The 8,945-nt window shown below is 37.7% G+C and overlaps 1 protein-coding gene across 2 annotated transcripts in view; it reads right to left on the reverse strand.

Annotated features, from left to right (window-relative positions):
- Nucleotides 1–8,945, reverse strand: part of Zmym4 (zinc finger MYM-type containing 4) — a 99,579-nt gene that overhangs the window by 75,204 nt on the left and 15,430 nt on the right. The window lies entirely within an intron of this gene.

Raw genomic sequence — 8,945 nt, forward strand, 5'->3', positions numbered from 1 at the left:
TGAGCCACCATGTGGTTGCTGGGATTTGAACTCCGGACCTTCGGAAGAGCAGTCGGGTGCTCTTACCCACTGAGCCATCTCACCAGCCCCCCTTAGGATCTTTTAAGCACAGGATCATGTCACCTGAAAATAGAAATTAATTTGATTTCTTTCCTATTTGTTTATTTCTTGTATTTGCTTTATCTTAGGCTCTACACTGACTGAGAGTGGCATCTTTGTATCATTCCAGACTGGAGGAAGTCATCTCAGATTTTCCCAAAATGTTTAGTGTCCATTTGCTGTATGTAGTTTTTATTACATGGAAAATGTTACTTCACATCCTAGTTACTTCGGAACATTTTACCATAAAGGGATGCTGAACTTTTTCTGTCCTTTAGTGTATTTTTATGCTGAATTATACTTCCTGTCAGCAAGAAGCAGGTTTTTGGCACTTGATAAATGAAAAAAGAAATAAAAAAGGAGGACAATGACTGCAGCTAGGTATGGTGGAGTCTCAAGAAAATGTATTGTAGATAAAGGGAGAACACTACCAGAGGCAGGGGCATCTGGGTGACTCCAAAATGAACCTGACCCTGAGCCAGGTGTGAGGAGGGACGAGAGGCAGGAAGTAAAAGATGGGCAAAAGGGCCAAGTGAGCAAACTAGCTGAACTATAGGGAGGGGCCGCTGGGGACTGTAGAGCAGGGGGTGAGTATGCCAGCCACGCCCTGTAACAGTTAGGGACTGAGATATGCTGGGAGAACCTGGAGGCTATGTCCACTATGATATGTTAAATAGGCACCTCAGCTCGTCATTTTCACAGGGTTTGAGACCTAGTAGTATCACTTTAATAAAGTAAGACAGTTCGTGACATATGAACTTCTTAATGTGTTCCTGAATCCAGTTTGCAAAAGGGTCTAGAGAATTTTGACTCTGACTAGAATAATTAATATATTATGGGGTGAGGGATGTGTGTGCGTGTCCTGAACTGAATGAGTTTGTTTGTTTTCCATCCATTTCTAGTATACATAACAGAGAACACTGGTATAAAGTGTCCATTTAAGATTTGATAGAATCCAGAAGTGACTGTGTTCTAGTCTTGGGCTGAGCTTTGCTAGGAGACAGTTTATTATCATTTCAATTTTGTTGATTGCTCTGGATCTGTGCCTCTTGATTTGATAAGTCATATATGTCTAGGAATTCATCCATTTCTCTCCAACATTTTCCAAGTTTTTTTTCTTTTTTTTAAACATAGCTTTAAAAAGCACTTTCTAGCAGAGGCAGGTGGATTTCTGAGTTCGAGGCCAGCCTGGTCTACAGAGTGAGTTCCAGGACAGCCAGAGCTATACAGAGAAACCCTGTCTTGAAAAACCAAAATAAATAAATAAATAAATAAATAAATAAATAAATAAAATAAAAATAAATTAAAAAAAAAAGCACTTTCTAGTGAATCTCTTTTTCACTAGAATCTGTAATAACTTCCCCTTTTTCATCTTTTTTATTAATTTAGTACTTCTCCCTCTTTTTACATTAGCATGGCTGGAGATTTCTCAATATCCATCTTTTTCTCTCAGAGAATCAATTCCGCTTATATGTAACATTCTTTTAATTTCTATATCATTATGTTTTTGCTTTGATCATTATTATTTAATGTTTACCACATTAAGATTTGAATTTCTCTCAAACCTTGAAGTGTATCATTAGGTTATTTGAGGGTCTGGATTTTTGCTTTTATTTTAAGATTTATTTATTTTATTTAAATGAGTACACTGTTGCTCTCTTCAGACACACCAGAAGGAGGCATCGGATCCCATTACAGATGGTTGTGAGCCACCGAGTGGTTGCCAGGAATTGAACTAAGGACCTCTGGAAGAGCAGTCAGTGCTCTTAACCACTGAGCCATCTCTCCAGCCTCCTAAAAATTTATTTTTAATTATGTATTTTTCTATGTCTGTATAGGAGATACATATATATAAATATAAATACAATTGTCCTGGGGGGTCAGAAAAGGGCACTGGACTCCCCTGAAGCTTAAGATGCAGTGACTGTGAACTGTGCATGTAGATGCTAGGAATCGAACTCGGGTAAATATGCAAAAACAGTGCTCTACAAGAACAATGTGTATTTTTAACTGCTGAGCCATCTCAATAGCTCTCTATTTTTCTTTTAATGTACGCTACTTTACTAATGCATTGATGCGGTTTATAGCATTTATCTTCTAGTTTTATTGTACTTTAATCTGAAAGGAAAAATTTAGATTCTTTCATATAAGCAAACACTTATCTTGTATCTGAAAATGCATATTTAAAGACAGTCCCGTATGCTAATACATATAATACATATTCTGCTTCTATTGGATGAAATATTCTATAGATATCTAAAAAAAATCCTCTTGAACTATAATATAGTTTAACTGTTTAATATATTAAAACAACATTGAGAATTCTATTGTCTACAATAACATCTCAGTTTTCTACCAGTATTATGTCCCTAAATAAATTTAAAGCTCTAGTTTTACCATTTCCTTACACATGCACACACACACACACTTACTCATAAACTACTATATGTTATGTTTATTATTATTTTGTGGCTTTTCTTTTTTTTTTTTTAAAGATTTATTTATTATTATATCTAAGTACACTGTAGCTGTCTGTCTTCAGATGCACCCGAAGAGGGCATCAGATCTCATTACAGATGGTTGTGCGCCACCATGTAGTTGCTAGAATTTGAACTCAGGACCTTAGGAAGAGCAGTCGGTGCTCTTAACCACTGAGCCATCTCTCCAGCCTTTTTTTTTTTTTTTTCGAAACAGGGTTTCTCTGTATAGCCCTGGTTGCCCTGGAACTCACTTTGTAGACCAGGCTGGCCTCAAACTCAGAAATCTGCCTGCCTCTGCCTCCTGAGTGCTGGGATTAAAGGCGTGCACCAAAGTTCCACGTCAGCCAGTGCTACATGAAAAAAAACATATCTTGAAAAATCAAAAGCATTTATTTCAATTATATGTTTACAGGTTGTTTGCCTTTGTGTACATATGTGTGCTGTGCATATGCAGAGATGCCAGGAGAGGGTGATGGAAACCAAACCCAACTCCTCTGGGGAATATCAAAGACTCTCAAGAGTTGAGCCATCTCTTAAGCTCCAAGTTTGGTTTTTGTGAGATAGTTTACGCATACTACAGCTCTAGTTGGCCTGCAGTACCCTATGTAGTACAGGCAGACCTATATAACTTACAGTCCTCCTGCTTCAGCATCCCAAATACTGACCTAGCATTTAACCTATTTCTGAATTGCAAAGAATTCAACTTGCAAAAACAAAAGAATAAAAGGAACTAAGTGATGTTAACTAAGCAGTGGTTACATGCATATGCTGCTCTTCCAAAGGGCCAGGGTTTAGTTCCCAGCACCTAAGTCAGGTGGCTCACAAGGTCTGTAAATACAGGGGATCTAAGTATCTGACCTCTCTGGGCACCTACACTCACAATGCATATATCCCATACATATACAGTAGGTAGAGACAGGTGGATCTCTATGAGTTTGAGGCCAGCCCAGTATATACAGTGACTTCCAGACACCCAGGACTATGTAGAAATAACTAATCTCAAAAATAATAGTAGTAGTAGTAGTAGTAGTAGTAGTAGTAGTAAAATAAAAAATACAGTTTTAAAGAAACAGACTGACTTGAATAAGTTACTGAGAAGTTGTTTTACTTTGTTTGTTTGTTTGCCTTTTGTTTGTTGGAGACAGGGTTTCTCTGTGTAACCTTGGCTATCCTGGAATTCACTCTGTAAGCCAGGCTGCCGACCTGGCACTCATGGGGACCTGCCTTTCGAGGGCTAGGATTCAAAGTATGCACCACCACTGCTCAGCCTACTATGAAGTATTTTAAAGAGTGTCATTGTATAACAATGTCCTAAAACATTCAGCCTCACTCTTTAAATTACACAGGTGGGTGAGGAGGGTGCACTAGAGTTTAGGTACCCATGGAGACTAGAGGCACTGAATATTTTAATTAGAGAACATCTCTCTGGTCTCTACGGAGAAGTGAAGACTCAAGATGTTCTAAATGGAGTCTCTGTACTCAGAAGTTAACAACTCAAGAGCTTCATCAAATCCCTGAAACACATCAGATATACTAGACCCCTACCTCTCTACCTCACAGTAAGCAAAAGAACTACTCTTATGGGCAGTAGTGGTGCTTGCTTTTAATTCCAGCACCTGAGAGGCAGAGGCAGGCAGATCTCTGAGTTCAAGGCCAGCCTGGTCTACAGAGTGAGTTCCAGGATAGCCAGGGCTACACAGAGAAACCCTGACTCAAAAAACAAACAAAAAACCAAAACCAAACCAAAACAAAACAAAAACAAAAAACAAAATCCCAAAACTATTCAGACTGAAGATAGACAGCATTGAGCTGTCTAGAGGAGACATGTCAGCCAAGTGACCTAGAAGAAACAGAATCCAGCAGGGCAGTGCAGTGGTGGTGCACACCTTTAATCCCAGCACTTGGGAGGCAGAGGCAGGCGGATCTCTGAGTTCGAGGCCAGCCTGGTCTACAGAGTGAGTTCCAGGACAGCCAGGCATACACAGAGAAACCCTGTCTCGAAAAACCAAAAAAGAAAAAACAGAAACTAGCCAGGCTGCCTGGAAACAAAACAAGACAAACTCTACCTACTGAGCCGCTTGCTCACAAGCACTGCAGGGAGCTCCAGGTGGCTACCTTCAGTGTGGCCCACATGGAGTAGGATGTTAAGAATACCCTGTCTGCTGAATGACAGGGAGGGAGGGAGGGAAGAAGACAATTCATTTGTTAGGTGATGGATGGATAGATGGACAGACAGGATAATTCATGCTTTAAATTAAGACTGGTGATATCCATATGCAGATTATTACCAGTTCTCTATCTGGGGTGAGTAGACATTTATTCACTAGTGGTACGTAAGTATTAACCATTATCAATTTCTGTAGTTGTTGACACAGTGTTAGTATTTTATAGATCAGCTCAATTTTTTTCTTTCTTTTCTCTCTCTCTCTTCTTCCTTCCTTCCTTCCTTCCTTCCTTCCTTCCTTCCTTCCTTCCTTCCTTCCTGTTTTTCTGCTTTACAAGACAGGATTTCTCTGTGTAGCCCTCCCTGGTTGTCCTGGAATTCATTTGTAGACCAGCTTGGCCTCAAACTCACAAAGACCCGCCTACCTCTGCCTCCCAAGTGCTGAGATTAAAGGCGTGCACCACCATGCCCAGTTAGCATAGCTCAATTTTAAAAACAAATACAATTTTAAATTTTTCTTTTTTCTTTTTTTTCTTTCAAGACAGGGTTTGAAGCCCTGGCTGTCCTGGAACACACTCTGTAGACCAGGCTGGCCTCGAACTCAAAAATCTGCCTGCCTCTGCCTCCTAAGTGCTAGAATCCTAAGTGCGCCACCACGCCCAGCTAAAAACATTTTCTAAGGCTGAGTATGTGGCTTAATGCATGAAGGCTTGAATTTGATCATCTTCACTATAAAAAATGAATAAAAGTTAATTTTTTTAATGAAATGAAGACACTGATGTGGCATAACTTGAAGAATATGCCTAACAACCTAATTTCAATCCCTGGAACCAATAATGGAGGAAGAAGACTCAGACCTCACAAGTGTGCAGTGTAGCGTGTGTGCGCCTGCTTTCTCTTGTGGGCAGCTCCTCCCTTTTTCCCTCACCCCAATACAAATAAGTAAAATAATTTTTATAACTTTCTAAATGAAAAGAAATAATAGCTTATTAATTGAATTGGCTTGTTTTTAAGTAAATATACATAGCTTTGCTTAAGGTCCATTACTGTGTATTCTTTGTATTCTTCCAATACTGTAATTGGATATTTTCATTCATAAAATGCTAAAACTAAGCAAGGTGTGGTAGTTCATGCTACTAAACATGGGAGGTAAAGACAGGGTGAACATTTCAGGAATAGCCTCAGCTACATAGAGAATTTAAAGCTGGTCTGGGCTACGAGTGACCATGTCTCAAAAGAGCCAAGCACAAAAGGTAGATATGCTTGTAATTCTAGCACAAGAGAGACCAGAAGCCCAATGTCATAATGACCCAACACAGCAATATGTATCAAAACCGTACCTCAAGGAAGAATAAAATCCAGGAAATAAATGATGAAGGGTTTAATAGGGATTCAAGATTTAGACAAACATGCATTCAGACTATCACTTAAAAGCTAAACTCTAGGCAACAGAGATGGTTCACTGATTAAGAGCATTGACTTTTCTTACAGAGTATTCTATTCCAAGGACCTACATGGTAGCTCATAACCATATGTAAGTCTAGTCCCAGGGAATCAGACGCCCTCTTCTGACCTCCACAAGCACCAGGTACTGATATGGTACACATACGTACATGCAGGCAAATCACTCATACACATAAACTAATAAAATTTAAAAATAAAAAATAAACCATACTATCAAGCCTTAGTTTATTTTTTCTCCTAAGTAAAAATATAATCACCAGGCGTAGTGTCACTCGCCTTTAATCCCAGGCAGGCAGGCGGATTTCTGAGTTCGAGGCCAGCCTGGTCTACAAAGTGAGTTCCAGGACAGTCAGGGCTACACAGAGAAACCCTGTCTCAAAAAAAANTCTGAGTTCGAGGCCAGCCTGGTCTACAAAGTGAGTTCCAGGACAGTCAGGGCTACACAGAGAAACCCTGTCTCAAAAAAAAAAAAAAAAAAAAATATATATATATATATATATATATATATATATATAACTTGAAATTAAAAATATATATATATAAAACTTGAAATTTTAAATGAATGCACACATATAAAAAAGTAAAAGAAAACAGAAATATCTACTCTAGTATATATATATTTTTTTTTCAGAGATATATTATCTTCAGTCAAGTGACCATTATAGGAAATAACACACACCTAATAACAATTTCCTTCTGTCCCTTACTAAAGAATCTTCACTTTCATTCTAAAGCCAAAACAGACTCAAGACTCAACAATGGAACTATGATTTCCAGGTTTCTTTGAAGCTACTTTGGCAAAATAATAAGAGATAAGTATTCAGGCTGCACTTCCAGACTGGTTCTTTAAGAGACTGATTAAACTGGGTGTGGTGGCACACACTTGCAATCCCTAGGAGGCTATGCTGACTAACTTGACACAAACCATCAGAGAAGAAGAAGGGTTAAATTCTAGTTGCTACATTTTAATATCTGACTGCTTTCCCGACCACCAATGATGAGTCCAAAGACAAGCAGAGAAATCAAGTTGGCCCCCAATCATCTTTCTATATTAACTTGAAATTTTAAATGAATAGACACATATAAGAAAGTAAAAGAAAACAGAAATATCTACTCTAGTATGTATAAATATTCTTTTACTGAAACTGACAATAGTATCAAATTAGTTTACAAAATGGTCATTTCTGTTTGCTGACTGAACTATTCAAATTGAAAGAACTGTTCAGTGTTTTGACTTAAGCTTCTTTTTCAATATGATTTTTATCATACTGTTAAATAAAACCAAGACAGAGACTTTTAAACACAATTATATAAAGAGGACAAACTGCCAGAGGATAGAGTGCTCGGTGGTTAAAGCACTGGCTGCTCTCTGTGTTTGATTTCACACACATGACACCTTACAACCATCTGTAACTCTAGGGGATCCAACACATACCGACATGGATGTAGTACACAGACATACATGTGGGCCAAATACCCATATACATAAAATAAAATAAAATAAAATAAAATAAAATAAAATAAAAATTAAGTCAATCAAGAGTTTAGATAGCTTAGCAGTGTAAGAGCATATACTGTTCTTGCAGAGAACAGGAGTTCAATTCCAGCACCTCTGTTAGACCATCTGTAAACATCAACATCATGAGGATCTGATGTTTATAACCTCCTCCAAGACTTGTACTCATATACCTATACAAAGTCACATACAGACACAAAATTTAAAAAAGGTTTTTTAAAAGTCAACCAAGGTAGGCATAGTGGTAAATATCTTTATTTCCAACACTCAGAAGGTAAAGACAAACAAGTCTCTCTGAGTTCAAGGCCAGCCTCATCTACATATACTGAGTTGCACACAAGCTTGGAATACATAGTGAGGGCCCACCCATCTGAAAATCCAAACAAAACTGCTTTCTGGAAGCACTACAAAATCAAAAGACCTGTGATCTTTTGCTGAAGACTCTGAAATTTTGTTCTTTATTTCATCACTATTACTGTGAAATACTTTGTTGTACATCTAAAATGTTTCTTCTGAGGATGGAGTCATTTGTTCAGGGACAGAATACTTGTTTAGCGTGTAAACAAAGCCCTGAACTTAAACCACAGGACCAAAATCAATCAATCAATGTATGTTTCTTCTAGCTAGACTCTACTGCTTGAAACAAGGACATACAATTGCTAAATCCACTGAGGAATAGAATTATTTATATTGTTATCATTCAAAAAAATGTTACCAAATTAATTACAAAGAGAAGAGACATACTTATAGATCTGTAAATGGAGAATGAATGTAAAGTCAAAGAAACACGTTTTAGATTGACAGCCAGGCAGTAGAGGCACACTGGCCTTTAATCCCATCACTCAGGAGGCAGAAGCAGGCAGATCTCTCTGAGTTCAAGGCCAGCCTGGTCTACAGAGCAAATTTCAGGACAGCCAGGGACACACAGAGAAACCCTGTCTAAGGAAAAAAAAAAAAAAATTGCTAGATGACAAAACTTACCATACTTACACATGTATAGAAACATCCTGTAAAATTCATCAATTCTATGCTTAGTATTTTTTTTACAGAAATATTTGAACAAGTAAACAATATATTTAGCAAAAGATATTCACTATTGTTTATAATGAAAAATTAAAATTCTTTCTATGTTTATAAAAGGGAAGCTGGTTACAGTATAGCCCTGTAATAAAATATCCAGTAGCAATTAAAAAAAAAAAAAAAAAAAAAAACAGAACAACAA

Source organism: Mus pahari, chromosome 6, assembly GCF_900095145.1.
Source record: "Mus pahari chromosome 6, PAHARI_EIJ_v1.1, whole genome shotgun sequence".
NCBI lineage: Eukaryota > Metazoa > Chordata > Mammalia > Rodentia > Muridae > Mus > Mus pahari.